Here is a 25,804-nt window from a genome sequence, read left to right as displayed (position 1 = left end):
ATAGAAAAGGACAACATCTAATTCTAGGACTAGCACTTTGGTGGAAAGGGTAAATGATGGATTTAATAGGGTAACCTTTGGATATAAGGTTGAATGATTAAAATTTTCCATCTTTCTAGTTGAAATAAATCTTTCTAAATATGGAATATAATTATAAATCTAAATTTCATCAAAACTGATTGTGAAAATCCATTTTAATATCCAAAGCACCCCATTATAAGGCAAAAAGCCAAAAAAATAAAAAAAATAATAGGTTCATTACACTTTACCCCCTCAACCTATATTGTATTTTGCACATTACCCCATCGACTTCAAAATTGAGCAATGTACCCTCCATCCTTTATAATTGCATGCAATGTGCATTTTTTGAGAGACGACGTTATTTTTTTAGATGGAAAGACATATGCTCTCTGTGTGATCGAGGGCAAAACAATCATTTCATTTCAAAACACCCAAATCCCCAATCCAACTCTCTTCTTCCTCCTTCAATCGCCAACTATAATTTTTCCATAATTTTGAGAAACTAGAATTCTAGCGAATAAGATTACACATCTTATGGTGATTGAAACCAAACTCAAAAAATTTTACCAAAAAACTAACAATATTATTAAAAAATCACTTCAACTAATTCAAATAGTCTCAAATTCAAAATTTATAAAGGAAAAAAAAATCTATTGATTTTCTTGCCAACTAAACAAAGTGCAAAAACCCACAAAAAAGAACAACAATCAAACAGACCTAACACAACATCCAAATCACATGATGCATGTGTACAACGCAAAGTTAGGGTTAGGGTTGGGTTTCATTTTATGTTATACTTTCATTTTAGGGTTAGGTTTTGTTTCGATGTTTCAGAAAATTGGGAGAAATTTTAAAGAAAATTTGGGAGAAATTTAAGGAAAAAAAATCAAGCTTTTGGAAAAAAAAACCCAAAGTGTCGATCATCTAAATTTTCAATAAAAAAAGGGATGAGAGAGAAAGAGTGAAGAGAGAAGAAGAAGAAGAAGAAGAAAATTTAGAAAAATATTGCATCATCACCATTTTCTTGCAATTGTCACTACCTAATATGCTTTGGTTGCAATTTGGGGATTCAACTATGTTTCGATTGCAATTTGGGGAGGAAGAAAGAAGGAAGAGGGGGTGAATGAAGGCAAAGAAGGGTTGGGGTTTTAAAATGAAAAGACATTTTTTCCCTCACTTAAATAGGTCACGTGGAGAGCACAATCGTCTTTCATCTAATTGAGGTAACACTATAACTCAAAAATGCACATTGCATGCAATTATAAAGTATGGAGGATATATTGCTCAATTTTAAACTTGATGAGGCAATGTGAAAAACACGCTACAGGTTAAGGGGTAAAGTGTAATAAACCCAAAAATAATAATTTTGAAGTTTTTACCTACTTTTTAATAGATTTAAATTTGTCAAGTGATTCTTTTATAGAAGAGAGACACTTTTATTGAATTGGTCCTTGATTATTAAACCAATTTAGGATGTCCTTTAAGGACTATAATGTGAATTAGACATATCATATGATATCCCACATCGAATAGGAGAAAATTTCTTGAAACTATATATGTATGTGCTCTTCTTAACTGTGAACGTGCTTTGAAGTCCTGAAGACCCCTTAGACCTAGAGCAAACAATATCTACTTGGTTAGGAGTGGGTCATTTCAAATAGTATCAGAACCAATATCTTATTTTGATGTGGTCTTTCTTTGTTCTATCTCGTAAGGCGTGCATTTCTCTTTAGCCTTGTAATCCTATGAGATACAAAAAGGTCGTTTGTTCTATATTAGGAGGGGGAAGGGGGTGACTGTGATATCTAACATCAGATAGAGGAAAATATTTCTTACGTTATAAATGTATGAACTCCTTTTAACTAAATAGATAACCCAAGGTGGACAATATCTACTTGGTTGGAAGTGGGCCATTACATACCATTTGTGAGCAAATTGCTCATTTTGATATCATAAAACATATTTCCATGTTTTGATAGAATCAAAGTGTGCATATGTTGGGAACCCCGGATTACTCAGTTCCCATGCCTTAGATCATGTAAGGTGCATGCAAATCTATCATAGGCTCTCTAAATCTATCATAATGGATAAATAGGTATTCAAAAACAATAAGAATACTATAGAAACCATAGATCTAGAGAATAAAGTCATATACCTTTGATCTATATGTTTCCGGATAGATTCCAACGATATAGATAACTCTAAAGTCGTAATGGATCTCATAAACACTATGATCTTCCGCCCGATGACTCTTCCTTGTGTCTAGGCATTGAGATGGTGGAGATCTCAAGGGTGGAGGCTAAGGTTTTCTCTCTAAACTGAAAGGGAGAATGGCAAGACATAGAAACCTTAACCCCTAAAGGGGTATTTATAGGCTTCTTATTAGGCTTAAGTGACTTAAGTCCACCATGGGCTGGAGTCACTTATTCTAGCCCAAAAAGGTTGTTAATTGATTAATTAACCATACAAGGCCTAATTAATCAATTAGCATAGTCCAAAGATACCACCCACTTATCCTTGTGCAACCTTGCATAATTACCAAAATGTCCTTATGCATAAAAATGAACTAAAACTCATCCAACCCTCAAAAATCGTGTCGTCAAGGAATATAAGCTCAAAGAGGGGACCATTGAGACCTGTAGGAGTATTGGCTCCCTTAGAATCAAATTATGAAATTAACTCAACATCCCACTACAGAGAGTCAATTGTACTCTAGCACCCTATGTAAATTACAACGAGACACCAAGTGCTCAACTCTATGACTTACTATTTACTACATGCAAACTCTTTATGAATTGGTGTCCATAATCTAATAAGGTAGTGGTATCACCTATCAATATTACCTCTCAAATCCTTGAGTTACAAATCTCACTTATTATGTGATCAAATAACATACTCTAACTTCAAGGAGCATATATCAAATTCCAGTAAATGAATTACTGTGACCACAGATTTCATGATCACATGTCCTTTGGATCACCCTATGAAACACACAATCTCAATACCATGAGATATCATGGTGCCTCTATTGAGAATACTTGTTGCCATTAGCCTCCATCAATAGTGACCCAGTCTATAGGGATATATGACCACTTTAAGGTCTCAAACCCACGAACCAACTATGGACAACTTATCTACTTACAAGGAACCTATGACTTGTATCTTTTATGCAACTCCTAATGCACCCAAGTCATGTGCAATGTAAGAGACATGGGTTAAATGCTTAAATCAATGTAAATACACCAAAGGGACAACAAGGGGATAGTTAAGTCTAACTTTTTTTGCATCATATCTTACTTTTAGGGACTCAATCCCAAAAAACTCCTACTAGCCCTAAAAACAAACTAGGTACTACAGAAAGATTATGCTCCACAATCATATCACCTCCTTGTACTATCTCACAATAAGGTAACACTTCCTCTTTATGCATTCCTCTTTTAGTGGTATTTCAGTTCTTTAGACCATGCCATCATCCCACCATTATCACATAATAAAACCTTAGACGATATAGCTAAGAGAACTACCCATAGGCCAAAAGGCTTCCTTTGTTGCTATAGAACAACAAAAAACCATTTAGAGTGTAGACATACCCATAGGTAGACCTATGAGAGTCCTTATGAGATTAAACCAATTTCCTAGTACAAAAGGAGTACGAACTCATCGCAAAGACTCACAAACATATAATCTCTCGTTCTCCTAAGATACTAGAGTATATGTTTGACATCTGCCCAAAGCTCTAATAAGGAAAAAGACTAATATCCAGTCATTATTCCTACAACTCCAAATCTAAAGAGTAACAAATCCTTCTTAGAGTTTTACATCATGTGCTTGACCAAATGCTTATCTATGTAGGTGACATGGAGCAATTTTTCTAGTATTGCACTCTTAAAGAACCTTAACCCTAAGAATATATTACGTCTTCCTCTAGATTTTTATCTAAAATTGAGTAGACTACCAGATCTTGATTGATGACAATATCCCTACATCATATCCAATGAGAAGATTACCATCTACCTGCAAGATCTTAGAGCATCACCATGCTTCCCTCTGCTTTCTTTACACATACACACAAGGCCCTTTGCTATGAAAATGTTTGATTGTTAAATCTCATAAATGAGACACATTGCAATAGATAGGAGTAATATGATGGATTTGAATATGACCATTGTTGAAAAGGTTTTCTATAGTTGAAACAAAGTTTTAAACTATAACCTTTAGGTACAATCCTAGCCACATAAAACTCAAGCTTTCCATTTACTCTTGTGTTTCTCTTGTAGACCAACTTACACCTTTGGGTTTTATCCCTTTAGGTACTTCTACAAGAACCCAAACTATATTAGAATACAAAGATTCTAACTACCTCTTCATAGCTTCTTGTCTTAAGTGAGCACAAACATGCTCATTGCTTCATCACAATATGTGGGATATGAACCTCCCACTATGATGAGGCACTAGTGTACTAAAAATCATGGGAATGGTATGTCTTTAACCCTTTGGATCCATAATATTTTATGCATGCGGGACTATCTTCTAATATATCCTCCAATTTGTATCACTTTTTGTCTTATTCCTTATCACATGGTCTTCATCAAAAGTCTGACATTTGTGTCAACAAATATCTTCTGACGATCCTGACTATAAAGGAATAACCCATAAGTCCTCTTAGATATCCTATAAACTCATAAACCTCTTAAGAAAAAGAGGTATTACACTATCTATAAGGCATATCCCTGAAAGAATCTGAGAAAATATGAGAAACATATCCACGATCTCACTATATTCAACCAAGTTTGATATCTTCTTTCCACCTCTCCATTTTGAAATAGAGACCTTAGTGCACATAACTGGGAAATAATCTCATGCTCCAATGGAAAGAATCAAACTTACTAGACATATCACTTTGATCTAATCGAAGTGACTTGGTATGTATAGCCAATAGGTTATCCGATCCCGCCTTAAATTCCATGAATGTATCCAATGCATCGAATCTCCTATATACATATCCAAACCTAGAGTAATCATCACTAAAAGCGATGAAATACCCATACTGTTCCCATGCCTAGACACTAAAATTTCCATACATGTCTGATTCATGCCCAGTCGGGTGTTTATCAAAACATTTATAAAACCTACAACACCTTATATGAGGGTAGCAAAGACAAAGCTACTATAGTATAGTGGCTCTAGGATCGTCCACAGGGATGGGTTTTCTTCGTACACATGACATTAATGAAAGGAGACATGGTGATTTCCTTTTCAAAAGTTAGTTTTTAAAGAAAATAAGATTGATTGGAAAGGTTTATTTTTAGTTAAGCAAACATAAACAATTGAAATTACTACAAAGAGAAAGTCTCTTGGAGCTATAGGTTACTAGGATCAAGTTCTTGTTGCAAAGTGGGAAATTTCGGATCTTCTCCTCGCATTGGGGACAATAACATAAAGGATGGTTATCTCCCGAACCGGATTTGTATTTAGCAAATAAGTTTTGATCCAAAGGGTTCTTGAAAAATGGTAGTTGCTTCCCATTAATGGCTTCAAACACTAAAGACCCTCACCTTGAACTACCTTCCAATGGCTCGTACTTGATAACTAATGGACATCCATGGATCTAGCAATAAGCATCCATAGAATCCTAAAAGCTTACCAAGTATTGGCCATTCAAGGTGATTCTAAGGGATTAAAGATGAAACTTGAAATACAAACCATTAATGATACACAACTACCTTCATTTGAAGCAAAGAAAACTCTCATCTTTGCATCTAGGTCCTTTACCTAGCTTTCATCACTCCAAGAAACGTGAAACTTAGCCACTCATCCTCTGAGAAATCATCCTCAGAGGGTGTTTGGTTAGAGAGAATGAGAAAAGAAAATGAGAAGGAAAGACAGAGAAAACTCCTGTCTTTACAAAATATCTAAAACATATCATAAAAGCATCATTTGAGAGGTTTTCCAACCCCTATTTATAGTTCCTAAACAAACCCTAATGTCATTTATCTATTACAAAAGGGGCTAAAAGGAAAAATTACAATTCTGGAGAAAAATCTTTGAAGGTTAGTGCACACAAAGTGATTTTCGCACACCCTGCGAAACTTTGGCACACCTTGCCAAAATTTGGCACACCCTGCCAAATTTTGGCATACCCTGCGAAATTGATGATTTTGCCTTGCGAAATGCTTTGTTTTCCTCCATCTTGCTACTGACAGTTTTGGCAACCCCTTGCCAAGTTTGGCAAGGGGTTTTGAAGTGCTCCGAAGCTCGGATTCTTCATGTGCTCCAAACTCTCCCTCAATCTTGGCTTGTTTCAGTGATCAAAAAGCTACCAAAAACGCTAAAACTTACCAAAAATTGGTTAGTAACATTTGCTAGGTCCTTAACATGCCAATTGGGATAAAAGGTCCAACTACTACTCAAAAATGCTTAATACAATTAAGTTTAAGCTTATAAAAATGCACTATTTGAGTAGTAATCACCCCCCCCCCCCCCCCCCAAACCAACACATTGCTAGTCCCTTAGCAATGAAGGAGAGAAAGAAAAGTAGACTATACAACAATTTACAAAATCATGCTCACCACTTCAAAAATAAAATTTTAAAACGGCATGATATGGATCAAAAATCTCTCATGGAAAATCAAAGATATAAAACCCAACCTTCAACAAGAGTTATTAAATCACTTACCTAATCACAAAATACAAAGAGTAGGCATTATGCAAATCACAAAATACAAAGAGTAGGCATTATGCAAATTTAAGCATTAAAAGAATTTTCACTCCCAGTGATCCAACTCTAAATCTTCCACAAGAATCTAAGTGTTAAGGTGATTAGTTTCCAATTATAGTATGCTAAACTATGCTCTCCCCCCAACCTAGTTTTTTCTCAAACCTAGCAAATTGACCAACACCTAATAGGCTAAGAACGCACCTTTTTTATTTCACAATTCTTTTATTTGCTCAACTTCACCATTCACCCTTGTAACGAGCATTAAGGTCTACGACTCCTAACCAATTAAGGTTTAAGGCACCAGGCTTCAAAGACTTTCGCCATATACCCCTAGGACCTTGCTCGAGTTTCAAGGCAAGCGTAGCACTTTTTTCTTCTTTTTTTTTCTTTTTCTGAAAGCTCATTGGCCTTCTAAAAGGTGTCCCAACACTATTAAAATGAGGTCAAAGAAACCAAGTCAAAATTTTTCTAAGTTCAGGGGGTGAGATGATTTTTCATTTTATAATTGGAACCTAATGTGCACAGTGTGTGGTAAGATTAAAGTGGAAGAAACAAGGTTGAATTCAATAGGAGCTTCAATAATTCATCAACCTCAATAAACATAAAACAAACTCTAAGACTTAAGCAAAAAGGCAAGAACTCAACTTCTCTCATTTCATTTTGAGAATTTTTCCTTGACAACCATGGAGAGTAGAGTAAAAACTTTTTTTTCTTTTTTTAAAAAAATAAATAAACAAAAGGCAACTAAGTTAACAAAATATCCTAGCAATATTTACAATACTTACTTCCTTAACTCTCCCCCCAACTAAGATGAACATTGTCCTCAATGTTTTAATTGCAAGTGAAAATAAAGGGAGGAAGTGATACCTCCTGAGGGAAATGTACTTGGAAGTGTAGAGGAGAAACGACATGGTTCAAAAAACAAAAGAGTAATGAGTAGAGGAAAAGGAATAAATACGAAGTATAAACAAAAAGCATGAGGTCTATATATTAATCTGAGAAAGGACAATAGAAGATATGAACAGATAATACATCGAATCCCATAATATAAAGCATCGAAAACATAGAACCGGTTCTAATAATAAACTATGTAAATACAAACAACGAGAGATCCAATGATCAAGTAGTAGCGGCCTTAGGTGGAGATGATGGAGCCATAAGTGGAACTGTGACGAGGTCGACTGGCTGAGGTGGTAGGATCTAGATCTCTACTGTGGGTGTAGCCGTCGCTCGAGTAGCGACCTCAGTTGGAACTGGGGGCTCTGAAGATACGGGAATGTCAAGCTGAGGTGGAGGTAGGAGACCGAGGTGCTGCTGTATCTGGCGTAGAACAACAGTCTACTGGTCTTGCTGGGAGCAGATATGGTCCAGCTGTAGGAATATGGCTGCATGTGTGGTGGTCAATGTGTGGAGAGTGGATATCAGGGCGCGAAATTCCGGAGCAGAGATGGTAATGGAAGGCTCCGATATAGGAGCAGAATGAGGCGGAACAGCAGAAGCGGCCTCAGGTATGGGCACTGAAGGTGATGAAGTAGAGGGAGCAGGAGCAGCTGGTGTAGTGTTTGAGGGAAGCTCGCTTTGCTATGTAGGTGAAGAAGGAGCCTGGGCCTGCTCAATCTGAAGAAGCACTGGAGATACTTGTGGACCCGCATTTTTCACGTGCATCTCCACTCGATCGGCGAGACTCGCTTTTTATTTGTGAAAAATTAATTTTTGGAAAAAAGTCAGAGTCGCCACTTATTTTATTTTTATTTTAAAGGGAAAATAAAATAAGAAAGAAAAACCCTAAAAAAAAGTGACTCCATAATTTTTGGAAAAGCATGTCTTTGAAAACCCAAGTCTTGGTCCGGGGATCAGGTTACTTATTGGGAAGGTACCTTTAAAAGGTAGCACCCCTCTAAGCCCTATATAGGTCTCTACTGACAACGTTAAGGGAAGTGTGGCCATTAATCAATTAATTATGGATACCTAAGTAGGCTAGGTGATTTCAAATATTGCATGCCTAATAAGAAAACAAACCACAAGATAGAGTCGAAATGCGTACCTGAACGGCTTCTTAAGCGCTATCATGAAACATAAGAGATTAGTTTGGAAATGTGACACATTATATGTATTTTATCAAAGATGATCAAGCAAGCATCAAGACAATCAAGTATGGCATCAAACATGGTCATGTCTCATGAGATCATACACATTCATAGAATTTTAGGATTGTGGGGTAAAAAGGGTGTACCTGATTAGCAAGCATCCACATCTCTATGGGAAACGAGGATATCCCAACAACAAGTATACAACAAATTTATGTATATCATCAAGAAGAATCAAAAATCAATATATCAAGCAAACAGTATTGAAGAGGGTGTCATGAATGTTGGGCCCCCACCAAAGCCCTAATTAATTTCGCATGAGTTGATTCTATGAATTCCATTGTTTGGAATCATGAAGTTTATTCATGTTTGAGAAAATCGAGAAAAATCAAGAAAATCGGTTGAAAATCAAATAAAATAGCGAAAACACGTGTCGGAAGGAAAATGGCAGCAAGAGTGTGTTAGAATCTGGATTTTATACCTAGAAAAGGATCTGAGATGAATTTTTCAAAGCTGGGAATATTTAGTTGAACAATGGTTCAAAAATTCAATTTAAAACAGTAAGTTCCCAATCAAAGAAGCGAATAGAGGAAGAGGTGTGTGCCGAGGTGGCCAAAGAAGTGAAGTTAGGAAATTCTGGATAGAAGGAACCGATTCACTGCAAAGGTGTTCAGCTGTCAAATGCTTCAATTTAAAAGGCAACTTGATTTGCAATCCCAGTTGGATTCACCCCAACAATAATCAGACATTGAACAGAAGGTTCAAAATTTCCAATTTTCTGCATTGAAAGACTTCCTGCATACGTTGGGTCCAGTTCCAAATCTGATTTCTTTGTTGTCATTCATTCTCAAGTTTCAAGCCTTTGCTCAGAAGATTGTCTGATTTGTCAATTTTTCTTCTAGATTTTTCCACAGCCCATGTTCTATGTTTTGTAGCTCATCATGAACTTCATCTTTTACCTCTTCTGTAGTACTAACTGATCATCGATAGCTGGCAGGAGGAAGTTTCACTGACTAGCATTTATATGACCCCATTTCTATGGTTCAAAGATGTAGCTGTAGCAAAGACTTCAGTTTCTGAATCGGAATACTGCTGTGTTTGAAGTAGACTTTCGTTTCTATTTGGTATTGTTGATATGGCCATTAAAATTGTTTTGACGACAGCGAGGATCTACTAAAGATCACTTTCTTGGCGTCTCTAGCTTTGTGAGATATCTCAAGATGTAGCTAGGAAGACTCATATTCTGAGATCTTATTACCAGTGGTGTTTGCTTGGCTTGCTTCTTTTAACTATTTTCATGGACAAAACTAAAGTCTAAAGCAGTGTTTCAATCCACAGATGGTTGTTTCACCTTCGACTTTTCACTTGCTGGTGTCAATAATAACAACAGTATCCTGACTTCAACCATTTCGAGTTCCAGCAAAGACTTTATTCTGAAGAACTCCAATCTGAAATTCTGAAGTTCTGATGCCCTGCAACCCCTGACTCACGAACGCAGCTTCGACCTGTGTTGCCTGTCACTTGCTCTTTTTCCTCTGTTTTCTCAATACTTCCATCCTTCTATTTCCTTTTCCATCTAGTAAAACTGAAGATGATGTTTTTGCCTTGATTGGGATCATCTTTGGGTTGTAAAAAAAAGTTTAATCTCTGGCCTCTTTCTTCCCTTGAGGCAGGTTTCTTTGAGTGGTTGTCACGAGTTCTTATTATCCATGGTATATTTACGGAATCTCTACTCGTAAGAGGACTTCCAACTCTTACTGTCATTCTTCTAAGGATCAAACCAGTCATGTGATTCACCAATGCTATACCAATGCCATCTGCCACTTTTCAGCTGCTCTCTGTCTCTGCTTTTCTAGAGACCTACTCAGCTATGCCTGCTTTGCTCTAAGACATAAAATTTGTGTTTCAAAGACATTTACTCTGGATAAGGTTTGCGACAAGCGTTCATTTACAGATCTCTCTTTTTCTCAGCAGTCGCAGCTTTAGCCTCCGCTTCCTATAGTCGAGAGTTTAGAGATCTTTCAACAGCAGCACAAACTTCTGCTCTTCTGGCTGTTGTCTTCTGCATAGCTTCAATCTGCCTTAAAAGAGGCCTAGTAGATTCAGAAACTTGAGTGATTGACTCCTCATGTCGACGTTCACCAGCTTGATAACGCTTTTGAAGATCTTCAATGTCTCTGTGGAACCAATCCTCTCTAAACACAGCCTGTTACTCTGTTTAACGTTAGCCTTAGTTCTTCAAAGGGCCTGAACCAGCGTGGCTTCACGTTCCTCAGCTTCTCTTAGACGAATTTCTAGTTCAGTTCTAGCTTCACTGTTAACCCGTGCCTCAACTAATGCTTCAATTTTCTTGGCTATAGTCAAAGCAAATGAAGAAGATATAGGCTTTGTTTGGTTCTCGGAAAATGCTAAGGAAAGGAAAAAAAATGTAAAGGAAAATAGTTTTCTCTAGTTTGGATGACATGAAAAATAAGATGGAAAAAAAATATAAAGGAAAGTATGAAAGAAAATATTGTAATATTTTCCCTATTATTTTCCTTAAAAAATAACGAGGAAAATAAGGGAAAAAGAGAAGGGCAAAGGGGGGGAAAATTTTATCGGGGGCTCTGTTCACCGCTTCACCACTTCACCTTTCACTTCCTCTTCATCGGTGGCTATGGCTTCTCACCGTCGTCGACCCTTTCATTCATATTTTGTTTGGTTTGGGGTGTAAGGGATGAGGATTTTTACATTGAGAGTACTGAAAATGGACAGTTGGGAAAGAAGATTTTTATAGCATTCTTCATTCCAAGAGCCAAACCTTAGAGCTGTATGAAAAGGAAAATATTAATTGATGAAAAGAAAAATTGAAAATTTTTAATTAATTGATGAAGTGCTACATTATTGGAGTACTGTTCTATTGGGACACTGTCTCATTTTTCTCTCTGTGAAGAAGGTTGTAGGTCCTGAGACACTGCAAGCCCCTTTTTTCCTTTTCTTTTTCTTTTTGTTGGGTAGACCTGAGGCATTTAGCTTTAGAAAAGTGGAGTTATTCAAAATTCTTTTATATCAATAATGATACTGGTTGAACCAATATCCAATGAATTTGGACTGAGTTTGTTGGATTCATTTATTGTGTGGGGAAAAAGATTCTTAAAAAGAAAAAAGAAAAAGAAAAGAAAAGAAAATAACAGAACAGAACAGAACAGAAAAGAAAACACCCAATATATTAAGGAAGCATACCATACAATGTTGTATTGAACAAAATGAATTTCAATGTGAAATGTAATAATATGGAGGCTGCCCTCCTGGATTTGCTTTGAAGAGGCCCCAAGTTTAGAACCATTATTGAGTGAAGAAGAAACAAAGCTTATACATGATTTTCAAGCTTAATTTGAGTAGTCATGTTAGTGACTTCAGGTCTCAAGGCCCAACAAGAGGCTGTTGTCGCACGCCCTTTTGGTATATTGAATGGACTGTAGCTTTCCTTTGGTTACTAGTGAGAAATATTCCAATGGAGAAAAAGGAACTCTCACAGGCTACAGATGGAATCTACATTCCTGGGATTGGGAAGAAGAGCCTCAAGCCTCTAAGATTATTTCCATGAGATCATGAGAATTCATTTGATAAATTCAATTAGCCTGAGCCTGCTCACTTCTTTTAGGATCAAATAGGTTGTTTGAAATAAGGTTGTGCATGACAAAAGCACCGCCTCTTCTGACTGCAAGTCTGAGACTTTATAGTCATAAAAATCCAAGGTCCCCTGTTTGATTGCTTTAATACATCTGATCTTTCCATACTGACAATGACTTAAAATCTTGATGTGGAATCGTCTTGTTAGCAAGATTTGATGGTAAATTTTATACTATAGTATACATCCAGAGTCAGCCAGAAGGTTTGTTTAACATGTGCCCTGTTTCACATCACTCTCTCTCTCTGATTGGGATTCTTCAACCATAAAGTTTTCCATTTCTTTTGAACTAAAATAGAGATTCATTTGAACTAAAATAGTGTATGGGTTTTCCATTTCTTTTTACCTAATTTACTTTTCTATTATTTGTGAAGGCAAAGCAAGTTCATCCTGATAAAAATCCGAGTGGCCCTTTGGCAACTGAACGATCTCAGGTAAGTTCACTTCTTTGTCATTCATTCATCATCTTCTTCTTAATACTCTACTCTCCTTTATTCATCCCAAAACCAAGTAGAGGACCAAGTATTCTTAAGTAATCATGCAAATTTCAGACTGAATAATGAACTTAGAAAGAGTTTCATTTTGTTATCATGCTTTAAACTAGACATTTCAACTCTAGTAAGGTCTGTTTTACCATAAGTGATAACTTGTCATTAATTTAACTATCATAAATAGTCATAATCAATCTTAGATTAAGTTAATTTAACTATCACATTTCAAGACTGAATAATGACTTTACTAAATCATTCCTCTTACTTTGCTATCATGTAGACTTATAATGAAGAGTGGCAAAGACTTAGAAGATGGGCTGCAACTTGTGTAGCTATGTATGCTGCATATGCGGCAATTCTTGTTTCGGTTTATCATCGCTCAAACTATTTGGAGAGATCAATCTCTAATGAAGGAGATTATGAACGACATGCTTTGATGGAAAGACTTACACAAATGGATAATGAAGATTGTTATAATCAACTACGTATGGGAAAGGATGCATTCGCAAGACTAGTAAACATTCTTCGGGGAACAGGTCGTCTTAGAAATAGTGCACATAGTAATGTAGAAGAACAAGTTGCCAAATTCCTTCACATTGTTGGTCATAATTTAAGGAATAGAACTATGAAATTTTATTTCAAGCATTCTAGTGAAACTGTTAGTCGTCACTTTCATCAAGTTCTTAGAGCTATAATATCTTTAGATGATGTCTTCTTAAAGCAGCCTGATGGATTAAAGTGCCCTCAAGAAATCAAGGACAATACCAAATTTTGGCCCTACTTTAAGGTAAACTTACTTATCTAATAAACATCATTAGAATATTATTTATATTTTAAAATAAACTAATAATTTTGTTTCTTTATAGGATTGCATAGGGGCGATTGATGGGTCACATTTTAGTGTAAAAGTGTCAAATGATGTTGTACAAAGGTATCGAGGGCGAAAGTACTATCCAACACAAAATGTTTTAGCAGCATGTTCCTTTGACTTGAAGTTCACATATGTTTTACCTGGTTGGGAAGGATCTGCGTCAAACTCGAGAATCCTAGATAATGCATTAATGAGAGATTTTGATAAATTGATTGTTCCACAAGGTGATTATTGGTGATTAGATAATAATTTATTAGCTCAAGTGACTATTACTAATAATAAATATCCTTTGTCTATGCTTCTTAGGTAAATATTATTTGGCCGATGCGGGTTTTCAGCTAAAAACTGGATTTCTTACCCCATATAGAAGCACTCGTTACCATTTAAAAGAGTATAGTGTTCATCAACCAGAAAATGCTAGAGAGGTTTTCAACCTTCGACACTCGTCCTTGAGAAATGCAATTGAAAGGGCATTTGGTGTTTTGAAGAAAAGGTTTCCAATAATAGCTAGTGGGACGGAGCCACATTACCCTGTTGACACACAATCTGATATTATACTAGCATGTTGTATCCTCCATAACTATCTCATGGGTGTTGATCCAAATGAAAGATTAATAGCAGAGGTCGATAGAGAGCTTTTTAGCCAAGAAACGGAGTTTGAATCAATGGTCTTGAGTTTAGCTAAAAAATACAAGGAAGGAGAAATCTTAAGGGAGAAAATAGCCATGGATATGTGGAAAGATTACAATAGAAACCGTTGATGAGTCCTTTTATTTTATGGTTCTTTTCTTGTATAGTTTTTTGTGTTTCATATTAAGTACGATGACTGTATTTAGAACTATAACTCCTTTAGTTAAAATCACACTTTGAATGAGTTACAATGAAGTTATTATTATATCTCCTTCTCTTGACTTTTCATTTTAAACATATATATATATATATATATATATATATGTATTATTATTTCAGATGGAACATAGTGAAGGCTTTGAAGTACACAAAAGTGTAAGTGAAAAAAGAAACTTGACTTGGATTGATGAAATGGACAACTTTTTGGTTGATCGATTAATGGAGCAAATGCATAAAGGGCAAAAGATAGGAGGAGTCTTCACCAAGACAGCTTATGCAATGGTTGCGCGAGAAATTGGGGAAAATTTTGAATTGAGTTGTAACTCTGAGCACATAAAAAATAGAATGAAAACTTTAAAAAAAAACTTTTATGCTGCTCAAGAAGTTTTACAAAATGGTAGTGGATTTGGTTTCAATGAATCAACTCAAATGATCGAAGCTACCACGGAAGTATGGACTACTTACACTAAGGTGAGTTAATTATTATTTTTGAGTTATTAGAATAAAAATTTTGCATGTAATGTAGAGTTATAAATTTCTAATAGACATTATCACAATTGAACTCGAGTTTTGTTAATATTTGTTTTTTCTGATGTTAAAAGGCACACCCAGGAGCATCTCAGCTCAGACACAAACCTATTAGAAATTATGATAAGTTGTCCATTCTTCTTGGAAAAGATCGAGCAACAGGAAGTCTTGCTGCAGGTGCAAAAGAAAGACAACTTCGTTGGGCCCAGGAACAAAATTTGGATGACACAATTCCATTAGGATCATCACAACATGGGATTAGAGATGAAACATTTCCTTATGTTGAAAATGAAGCAACAACTGAAACATCTTTCTCATCTGCAGATGCATCTGTTTCTGCACCAAAGTTAAACAAAGAAACAAAAAAGCGAAAAGCAAAATATGCTGACATTGTAAGTGAAGAATTAAGGTCAATTAGAGTTGGAATGGATGCAGTTGTTGCGGCTCTTGATAGAAGCAACCTTCAAAATTATACAGAAGAGCAATTGTTTGAAGAGATTGCTAAGATTGGAGGCATGAGTGATGTATCTCATATGAAAGCATATCAAGCTCTTACCGGTGATGTGAGTGCAGCCCGAGCCTTCCTTGCTTGTCCAATTGATAGGCGTAAGCTTTGGTTGTCAGTTAAATTTGGACCTACTTTTTTTGATGCCTAATTTGAGATAATCTACTTAAAAAGGCTTGAAAGTGGAACATGATTTTATTCCACTTGTTCCACAAGTATCAATGGGTGTGCAGATCAAACAAGCCTAATGGACAGCCTAAGTGGCTTCTTTCTCTTATTCCAGATTATTCGCTGCTCAACTTCATGCTCACAACTGCCATCTATATCTTAGTAAGCAGATTTTTCCTTGATGCTTCAAATTTTATAAGTGAAAAATACTAATGAATCTCCCTTTTTTATTTGCTTGTGTTGTCCTCTCTGCAGGTCCCCTCGGCTTTTTGAACTAACCAATACACTTAAAGACAGCTTTTATTCCTACAAAGGACAATCACCGGCTGCTGCATAAATTTTCTTTCTGGAATTTCATATTTCTCTGTGCTTATATTGCATTGGGTTCATTCTTCTTCAGATTCTTCATGCACAATTAAGTTCTATTTCTTGCTTCTATGTTATTGGAATGAATCAGATTTGCAAGATGTATTGCAAAATGCATTCTTAAGGATTTTAACTGGATCATGTCATTCAGAATCCATCAAACTAATTTTGATGTTTGAACGTTCATTTAAGAAGTAATGCAATTTACTCCTACAAGCTTGACAAATCAGGACTGAAAGGACATGCATGGGGCCATTGTGGTCCTCGCGCTGGTTACTTTCCTCACTAGATGATTAGGGTGGCCTGTTCTCCATTTCAGCATTGTTTCTCTAGAGTCCTGTGGGTGCTACTAACCAGTTTCATATAGCAATGTTTAATCATCATTATTGTATCTGGATCTATTGTGCCCATTATTTTTATCAATTCTGCTCAGTCTCCTCTCCTTTAGGACTTCAAAGCACCTTGCTACTGTTAAAGGCCAGAAAGAATTTTATACAATCCAACAATTTTATTTTATTTTATTTTTTTTTAAGAAAAAACCAAGGCAATTTTTGGAAATTATTTTTGAAAACAATTTTTGAAACTTGAATTATTCTTAACCAGTTTTTTTTAAATCTTTTTTTACTATACTTTAAATATAATTTTTATATGTAATATTTTACCTTTTTCTATTATTTATCATTATTTTTAAGGTAATTTTTTTAGAAATAAGTGAAAGTAATTCAAATATATTATTTAAAAATATCATATTTTGTGATTTTAAGAAAATCATTTTATGTTTTTAAAAATATAAAATTATTTTCTAATTTCTAATTATTAAACTTATTTTTTTGATCTTTTATTTTAGAAAACAGGAAACTGTTTTAAAAAATAATTCATAAACATAATTCGGAACTATATCTACCATTATTTCATAATATTGAATAAAAATATAAATAAAAATAAATAAGACCTAGCTAAAAAATGATGAAATGAATTCTTTTTTCCTTCCATTTTTCCTTACATTTTTTTTTTTTTTTTTTTTTTTGTGGTTAATCAAACAAAAGAAAATGAATTCTTTTTTTTTTTCCCTTAAATTTTCCATGGATAACCAAACAAGTGAAAAAAATTATATTCATTTCCTTACCTTTTTCTTTCTTTCCATTTTTCCTCCCAATTTTCTCTCTCTCGCATTTTCCGGGAACCAAACAGAGCCATAATGATTCGAATTTCAACTGATTCAACCCATTGTGTTTTTAGAACCCTGTTAGAGGAACTGAAGGTTATCACATTTTGTCTTTTCAGATTCAAGGATGCAATCTTTTCAGTGGTGGGGATATTTGTTCTTTCAAGTTGCTTTTTCAGGGTCTTGTTACCATCAGGGGACATTGGGGTTGATTCTACACGCATGCTTTGTAAGCTAGATTCCGAATTCATCACTTGATGAGTTACTAGTTAGAGAAACATTTTCCTTCCGTGATCAGATTTCTCTCTGAATTTAATTTCTGGTAGAATTTGTGCTGTACAATTAAAAGCTATATTTGAAAATCATTTCGCAAAGGATGACCTTTCTGCCCAGATTCTTGCAAAAGCAATCTTTACTGCCACTGACTTGAACAACCAGCGTCTCAAGACTGTACTCCTAGACTGCATCTTTGCTCAGAACGTGGTGTCGATGAGGCCGTTGATGAACTCCTAGGAACCTGATCAGCAGAGTGCAAACTCGGTGAGCGATTAACATCAACTTTACTATGCTCAACTTTGTCATATCTTCAATCATGTCTATCTTATACTCGTTCTCAAGGACTTTGAGCTACTCCAGATCTTTTTCCAGTAGGAGGGGGGAGTAAGAGTGAGCTCTGAATATATCCTCAGAAACTGGGCATCCTCGAAGTGTAAGCACAGCATTTGCTAGTGGGGTATGCATGCCTACGTCAATTACACGACCCTCATGTACCGTACTGCTGATTTATGAGAAATTCAATTACTAAACTGCAATCTTTTCAAACATAGGAGCCGAATAGACATCAGACTCAATGTAAGGAAAACTTAATTCGAATCAGGATGAATGCCATTGAAACTTAGATCAAAGAAAACTTGAGCGAATCTGAAATAAATGTAAACGGGTAAACAAGAAAGGCAAGCTGCTGAGAGGCCAAAGCACGGTTTCCTTGTAATGAGATTAAGCTTTTGGTTGTCCAGTCCATCAATTAGTGGAGAAGTTTGACGTGATTCAGATAATGGCCAGATCACTCCTAGTTTTCGGTCTTTTTATGGTGCGGAGCTTGGAGTAGAAAGGCCATATGATGGCATACATAGGTGATGGCATGTTATTAATGAATGAATAAGCAACATCTAGTAGTCCTGCACGGCCAAGAATATCAATAACACAAGCATAATGTTGCAAAAAGCGACAAAACTTCTGATTCCCTAGCACCAGGTACATTCCTTGTGTAGTCACCGAGAACAGGATCCATCATTGGAGGAACAAGTTGCTTTCCAATTCGTGGCTTCAGCCTTGTCCAAAATATCTCAATGAGCTTGAGAGTCTTCCCCTTAACTGATTGGAAAAGCTTTACATAGGACATTTTAGAGGCAAAGGGCCCTCCTTCAGCAATGCTATTCGATATAAGCTCACTGTGTATTCTATATATGTCAAGCATGTCCAAAAATATCAGCGTAATTTGTGATAAGAAATATGTTCCAAGTAAAGTAGCAACACTTGCATTTGTTTGCAATATATTGAGCACCTTCCGGATCACATTTGATCATTCGAAAAACCGACGCTTTGGCATGCCTGTCCAATAATTTCAGCTCATTTCTGATTTGAGAGTTCCATCAACTTCTGCAGATATTCATCCTTCTTCTGGAGATCAGATTCTGCTTGGATTATATGACCAACAGATTCTTAAAAAGAATGGATTTGGTAAGGCTCAAGATCTGCAATAGTTGATGGAAGGCCTGATAGTAATTTGGATACAAATTCTTCATTTGCACCAATCTGTATAGTAACAAATTTCCTTTTGCACTTCTGGATAGTTTTCAAGAATGTATCGCAGGCCATATCCTGAACACCTGGATGTATTTCGTACATGAACTCGAATAACTTATTCACAAGAGATTTCAAGAATTTCCAATGGGCCCTCAGAAATTTTGGGTATGTCTAACAACACACATGATGTTGCTTGCAATGACGGCCTTATTATTTTTTGCTGTTTGTGATTTCTCATAGATTCAGTAAACCACGGATGACCATCACCAGAAATCTGTTTTCCTGTTCTTCCATCATGGAACCGGATATGGATCTTATTGCCCAACATAATGTATTTAAGTTATTCCATGTCCAATCTTCGCCTTTCAAGTGATCCCATAAGCTGGTTATGGCTAATATTTAAATGCATAACAGTTGAAGAAATACCAAATAAAAAAGTTCCTGCAACCAGAATTTATTAGTATGTTCCCACTGAATTCAACATGAATGGTACTTGAAAATCGCAAGAATTCCTCATCCAGATGTCCGCTGAGCGTATTCCCATGTAATTCAAGAATTTCAAGTCTTGGAGGCAGCTCAAAATATTTTGAAACTTTATTCTCAAACCCATTTAACGATAAGTTAAGAGATACCAAATTAGTCAATTTTGTCAATGATGCTGCTATATCACCAGAAAAGGAGTTGCTACTGAAATCTAAAGATTGGATTTGATTCTAACCCCGAAATTGAGTCTGGAATTGAGCCAGAGAAGTTGTTACTTGCTAATGACAGGTTCTTTTAATTTGCCTACTTCCCATCTGAAGCATACAAGTTTGATAATAATACATAAGGGAAAATAGTCACAGGTTGAACTTAATCCATTTCATAAAATTTTGACTTGAGCAAATCCCGGGCAGCTCTCTCTTCTGATACTACAGCTTCAAAATTTTCACTGTACTCTTTATAGACTGCCCTTTTCATTTGAATTCTAGAACAAATTGCATCCCTATTTTTAGTCTTCTTATCAACTTGTAGCTGTGTAAGTTTGACCTCTTCTCTGAAGTTTTCATCATCATACCTTGGTACCTCAAAAACTCCTGGCTTCCTGACGTGTCAGTTTATCATCACTGTCTACTGAAGTAATTTGATCTCCTTCAATTTTAACATCCACAGCATGTGTAACACTGTCTGTTACATTCTCACTGTTAACAACAGAGTCATTCAGAACCTTAGGTTTAGATACAACGTCTTTGTCGCTTCCAGCAGACATCTTTTCGACTTCAGATTCTGATTTCATCTCAACAACGGCATTTGTAGGCAAGCTACTTCAATTTTCAGCTGAATCCTTCAATTCAGATGCCATGAGCACCAGATCATCAACATTGCCAGGCTCACAGCATGAACATTTAGGGGCCGTTTTTGAAGCATGGTGTTTTACACTTCCAGCACCATATGGGAATTCAATAGAACCAAAACTGATGATAGTTTCAGGTCTCGAATCATCACCAGACCAGGCTAACCTTGTATCATCTTCATTAGGGCCATTTTCAGTCTCACTTCTTGATTTTGTACCACCATCTGGATAGCAGACGCCATTTGCACAATTGATTGGAGACTAAGAAGAAATAAAACCAAGAAGAGCAACACGGACTGCTTCTGATTCACTGGTCTCAAAGTCAGGTTGATCATTATAGGCTCTCAAATATACATTGAAAGCATAAAGTTCTTTCGATGGTGCTATATATATGCAAAAGAATATGAATCTTTTATTTCATATGAACTATTTGGGACTTGTATCAGTAATTCAGTCAACACTAGGGATCAGAGAGTCTCTTTAAATATCCCAGCATCTGGGTGGCCCATTAATTTTCCATAGCTAGTTAGAGGACTAATAACCCGTAAATGCCTAGTTTCATCCTTTCCACTTTGCTTTGAATTCCCATCATTAGACTCCAAGAGTGAAACAGGGGTCGAATTAATTGTAAAACAGCTCTCTGGCAGTTGTAAATGAAGTCAAGACTGATTAAACCATTCCTTGTCCATTTTCTGGTAGTTCAGCCACAATATCAGGCAGGGAAGATTTGCAAACTGGACCCTTTAGACTGATTCAGTAATTACCCCAATCAAATTTGCTGAAGTAATCCAAAAAAAAGAAACTACAAAGCACTGTTGAAGGGGTATCTAATGATGAATGAAATAGATGGAAAATATATAGAACCAAAATCTCCAAAGCATATGTTGAAATCAAATCATGATGCGCACCAAGGATCCGACTCTCATAGTAGCACCAAGATTTTATCAGGATAAGGCTGCGTCTGAAAAGATGACCTTTGCCAATAAGGCGGTCAAACTGCTCAAGAAAAATAGTGTAGGAAGTCCTCCTCACTGATTGAAGGAGATATTTATTACAAAATCTTTTACAAGACATTTCACAAGCTTAACCTCAGCAGTAATAAACTGGATGTCATTCACCTCAAACTCAGCATTTCCATTCTGCTCTTCTCCTTTGCTGCTACTGCATACAGCAACTGACCGATCTCCTCCCTAATCGCTTGGCTTCCCGCTACTGCACCTTTTTTTTCCACCAAGAAATCTGCTCCCCAAACTTGAATCTGTCCTCCTATCTCTCTCCCCTCAATGTGCGTTCTTTTTCCCTGAAAGAAAATCCCTCTTTTTTTTTTTGCTATCTTTCTTCTTCTCCCTACCAAGACTCCAATACGTGCTCCTCTCTTCTTTTCCCTTTTCCCTTCTATTTGTATTAGCCTCTCAAACCTAAATCTCTCTTAAAAAAAAAGGCAAATTCTCTTATTTTCCATCTTCTTTTCTCCTTTTCCTTTTTTAAATCTTCCGATTCAAAGGCAATCTTCCCAATTTCAAATTCTCCTCCAAAACCTTCCAAGGAGAGTCCCGCTTTCCTTAAACTCCAATAGTAAGTTTCCTTGCAAAAACATGAAATTTTTGAAGTTAAATAATTGAATGAATAGATAAATAAGTAAATAAATTAGGAAACGATAAAAATAAATAAATAAAAATAAATAGTGAATAAATAAATAAGTTAAGGAAAATAATATAAAGAGAAAGATGACCAATAAAAAGTGAATGATAATCATAAAACTAAAACTAAAAAAAATAAAAATAAATAATAATAATAATAATAAAATAAAATAAAAATAAACCAATAGACAAAACCAAGCCCAAAATCCACGTAACCATGCAAGTCATACAAGTCACGCTAAAAATATCCGAATGGGCCAAATGTGCTTAAACGGGCCTAAGATGAGACTAAGTGGGCCTAGGGTGGTGCCTAATGGGCTAAGTGTATCTAAAAGCTATCCTAAAAAGCAAGAAAAGCCTAAGTCTAAGTTAGGGCTGCCAAGGGTCACAATAAGGGGTCAGATAATCCCTCAAACAAAGTCTCTGAGGTGACTCAGAAAAAGGTAAGTTGTATGAGTAGCCATGGGCCACCAAGGAACTATTGTGGAGCATTGAAAACGAATTTTAAAGACATGTGCTAAAGGAACAAAATTGAGGGTCTACAGTACTACTATGGGAGGGCCTCTTGGAGCTGGTGCATAGCCCGCCAACTGGTTCCATTTGTTGAGAGTGAATCACTCTCGACAAATACGGCGGCGCTCGTACTGAGGCTCAATAGGAAACCCCATATGCTCCAAGATCTGGCACAATAGCCTCGGGAAAAGCAATGGAATGGTGTCCGCCCGCTAGAGTTTCTTTCTATGGACCTTCTCCTCAAAGTGGATGAGGAAGGCCATGATCAAGTGGTGAAGGCCAAAATAGAAGCCCTCAGAGATGCGGAACAAGGCATCCAAGATAGCTCCGCGCCTCTGAACCGAATACTGGAGAGGAAAAAGGTTGGTGCACAACCCCACATCTACAAGGAGCATCCCAGGTGGAAGCTCCTTCCTCAAAAGGATCGAATCAGTAGAAGTCCCCCTAGAGAGTATGCAGACCATGTTCCTCGGAGAAACTGGGGACCACTGGCGGAATGCAGAAGGATCCGCTGGCTCATAAGGAATGTGCAAAGCCTCTGCAATGTCCCTGGCCTCTAATATACCATGGCGTCCATCAATGGTGAAATGAATCGAGGTAGGCCTCGGGACGCCACGAGTAGTCATAGACTGGTAAAAGTCTAAAGCTACTCTGGGATAAAAGAACTCCTTAAGAGTCATAAATTGCTCGAGAAAGTACCTCTGTAGTAGGCCATAACAATCTCAAAGCTCAGGCAGCAGCCACAAGTCCTCATGTGCAAAATAGGACTCCAAGTGGAAGGGTCTCGAGCTGCAATCTGAATTGCCCTCAATGGGCGGTGCTGAGAGCATCGGGAGTCTGATAATAGACCCTGGCAACATGTCAAAAGGAATCACAATATCTGTTGGAGCTCGAGTAGGGGCAGCAACAGGAGGCTTAGGCTGCTGAGTTCTGGATGACTCGCCGGGGACTGAGGTCTTGGCCCTCTTAACAGGGGGGCGCCTCACTGAACTCTGGGGGCTTTGAGTAATCACCCCTGGTGTAGTAGCAGCCCTCCTCGTCTAATATCTGCGGTGAGGAGCTGGAGAGGAGGGACTAGTGGGTACTCCACCCTCAGTAGGTTGAATTTGGGGGTGCTCTGCAATCTGAGCTACTGACTGGGTTCGAGCAAAGGAGACTCTCTGCCTAGGAGAGCTGCTCTGCGTAGATGAAGAGTGGGCTCCTCGGGTCTTTGCCATTGCAAAATGAGGAAATGGGGCAAATTTTTCAAAGCATGCAAAAGTTTCGTAAAATGGCGCAAAATAGAATAGAGAAGTAAGAAAAGAAGTTGGGATATATGGTGTAAAAAAAATTTTTTACTCTTTTTTTTTCCAAAGGAAGGGAAGGAGATGGGCCGCGGAGTGGATTGAGGAGTGCGGGTTGTAAAGATTTGGAGAGATGCAAATGGATATGGAAGGGGATTCAAGTGGAGGCTTCCGAATCTGTTCGCAAATGTGCGAACTGGATGCGGAATAGGTTTGGGGATTTTCGAAAGAAGTGAGAAAAAAGAAAAATGAAATCGCAAGAGTACGATTCAATTAGAAGGCGCGAATGGTGATGGAGTTGGGTATGCGGATTGAGGGTTGAGTGGAGGAGATTGGCCGCGGAGGAGAGGGTTTTCGCGGAAAGGAATTTAAAAAAGAAGGAAAACTGATGGCTGGCGATTTCGAAATGAGAGGGTGCGAAATTTATAATGGCAAATTCGTAATTTTTGCAAAGACGAATTTCGCAAAGTGGATTTTCGCAAACTAGAATTTTCGCAAAGCCTTTGGAATTTCGCAAAGTGTGCAAAAATTGGTCTGAAAACTTGATTCGCAGGGTGATTCTTTGAGTCGCAAACCCTGTGGAAATTCGCAAAGGATGCGAATTTGAAGACCGAGAGCTGTAGTTTTCAAAAATGAATACAAGGGGGTTTTGCAGGTGATTCGCATACCATGTGTTATTTCGAATAGGGCGCAAAGCTAAGGAACGAGAGGTTGCATTTTTCAAAAACCATTAGGAGGATTTCGCAAAGGGTGCGAAATTTTCGCATGCTATGCGAGATGCTCTGTTACAATTTTTTTTCTCCACTTTTCCTCTGCTTTTCCTTTGCCGACGAATCCTTAAGTGCCTTCATCTGCAAGTGATCATCAAAAACCTAAATTAAATCAAACTAAAATGGAATTTAAGCAAGAAATCGAAATCAAAACAAAAACAAATGCAAGAAAAACATGAAATCAAAAAGAAAAAACCAAAAATGGATGAACTTAATAGTTTTCAGAAAAACTAAGTCCATCCAGGATATGATTTTTCAAGCCTGAGGGGGATCAAGGAGGATGAATTCCTCCTTGTCTCGGGAAAAATACTCCACAAAGGGCTTGAGACGATGGTTATTCACTTTGAAAGTTTGGTTGCTGTTGGTGTTGAGTAGCTCCACTACCCCATTTGAATGCACTTGGTGGATTGTGAAAGGACCTAGCCACCTTGATTTCAACCTGCCCAGAAAGATATGTAGCTTAGAGTCATAGAGCAAGACTCTTTGTCCCTTTTTAAAATCCTTTCGGGTCACCAACTGATCATGTCATCTCTTCAACCTCTCTTTTGCAATTTTTGAATTGAGGTAAGTATCATTTCGCAGTTTCTCCAACTCATTGAGGTCTAAGAATCTCTTCAACCAGGCTTTGCTCAAATTCATGTTAAGTTTCTTGATTGCCCATGAAGCCTTGTATTCCAATTCCACAAGGAGATGACACAATTTTCCATAGACTAAGCGATAAGGGGCATCCCAAGAATGGTCTTGTAAACAGTTCTATAAGCCCATAGTGAATCAAGGAGTTTGATAAACCAATCTTTTCTGTTCACATTCTCCACCTTCATTAATATGTTCTTGATCTCCCGGTTTGCCAACTCAACTTGCCCGCTAGTTTAAGAGTTGTAAGGCATAGCTACCTTATGCTTCACCTCGTACTTGGCTAGAAGAGTTTCAAAAGGCTTGTTACAAAAATGAGTACCCTCATTACTGATTATGGCTTTAACCACTCCAAATCTTGAGAAAATGTTCTCCTTCAAGAACTTG

At 36.9% G+C, this 25,804-nt stretch overlaps 2 long non-coding RNA genes across 3 annotated transcripts; both read left to right on the top strand.

Moving 5' to 3' along the window:
* Window positions 1-13,890: 13,890 nt before the first annotated feature.
* Window positions 13,891-15,502, top strand: LOC117910896. Of its 2 annotated transcripts, none has more exons than XR_004650825.1 (3): window positions 13,891-13,918; window positions 14,828-15,178; window positions 15,310-15,502. It is a non-coding gene; the product is annotated as an uncharacterized LOC117910896 (long non-coding RNA). The 2 variants fall into 2 exon arrangements; XR_004650824.1 differs by having other exon boundaries at window positions 13,894-14,082.
* A 45-nt stretch (window positions 15,503-15,547) lies between these two features.
* On the top strand, window positions 15,548-16,460 carry LOC117911721. The gene is made up of 2 exons (XR_004650900.1): window positions 15,548-16,070; window positions 16,164-16,460. It is a non-coding gene; the product is annotated as an uncharacterized LOC117911721 (long non-coding RNA).
* Window positions 16,461-25,804: the final 9,344 nt, after the last annotated feature.

This window comes from Vitis riparia, chromosome 3 (assembly GCF_004353265.1).
Source record: "Vitis riparia cultivar Riparia Gloire de Montpellier isolate 1030 chromosome 3, EGFV_Vit.rip_1.0, whole genome shotgun sequence".
NCBI lineage: Eukaryota > Viridiplantae > Streptophyta > Magnoliopsida > Vitales > Vitaceae > Vitis > Vitis riparia.
Note: the sequence above shows the minus strand (reverse complement) of the source record. Positions and strands in the feature narration are given on the sequence as shown.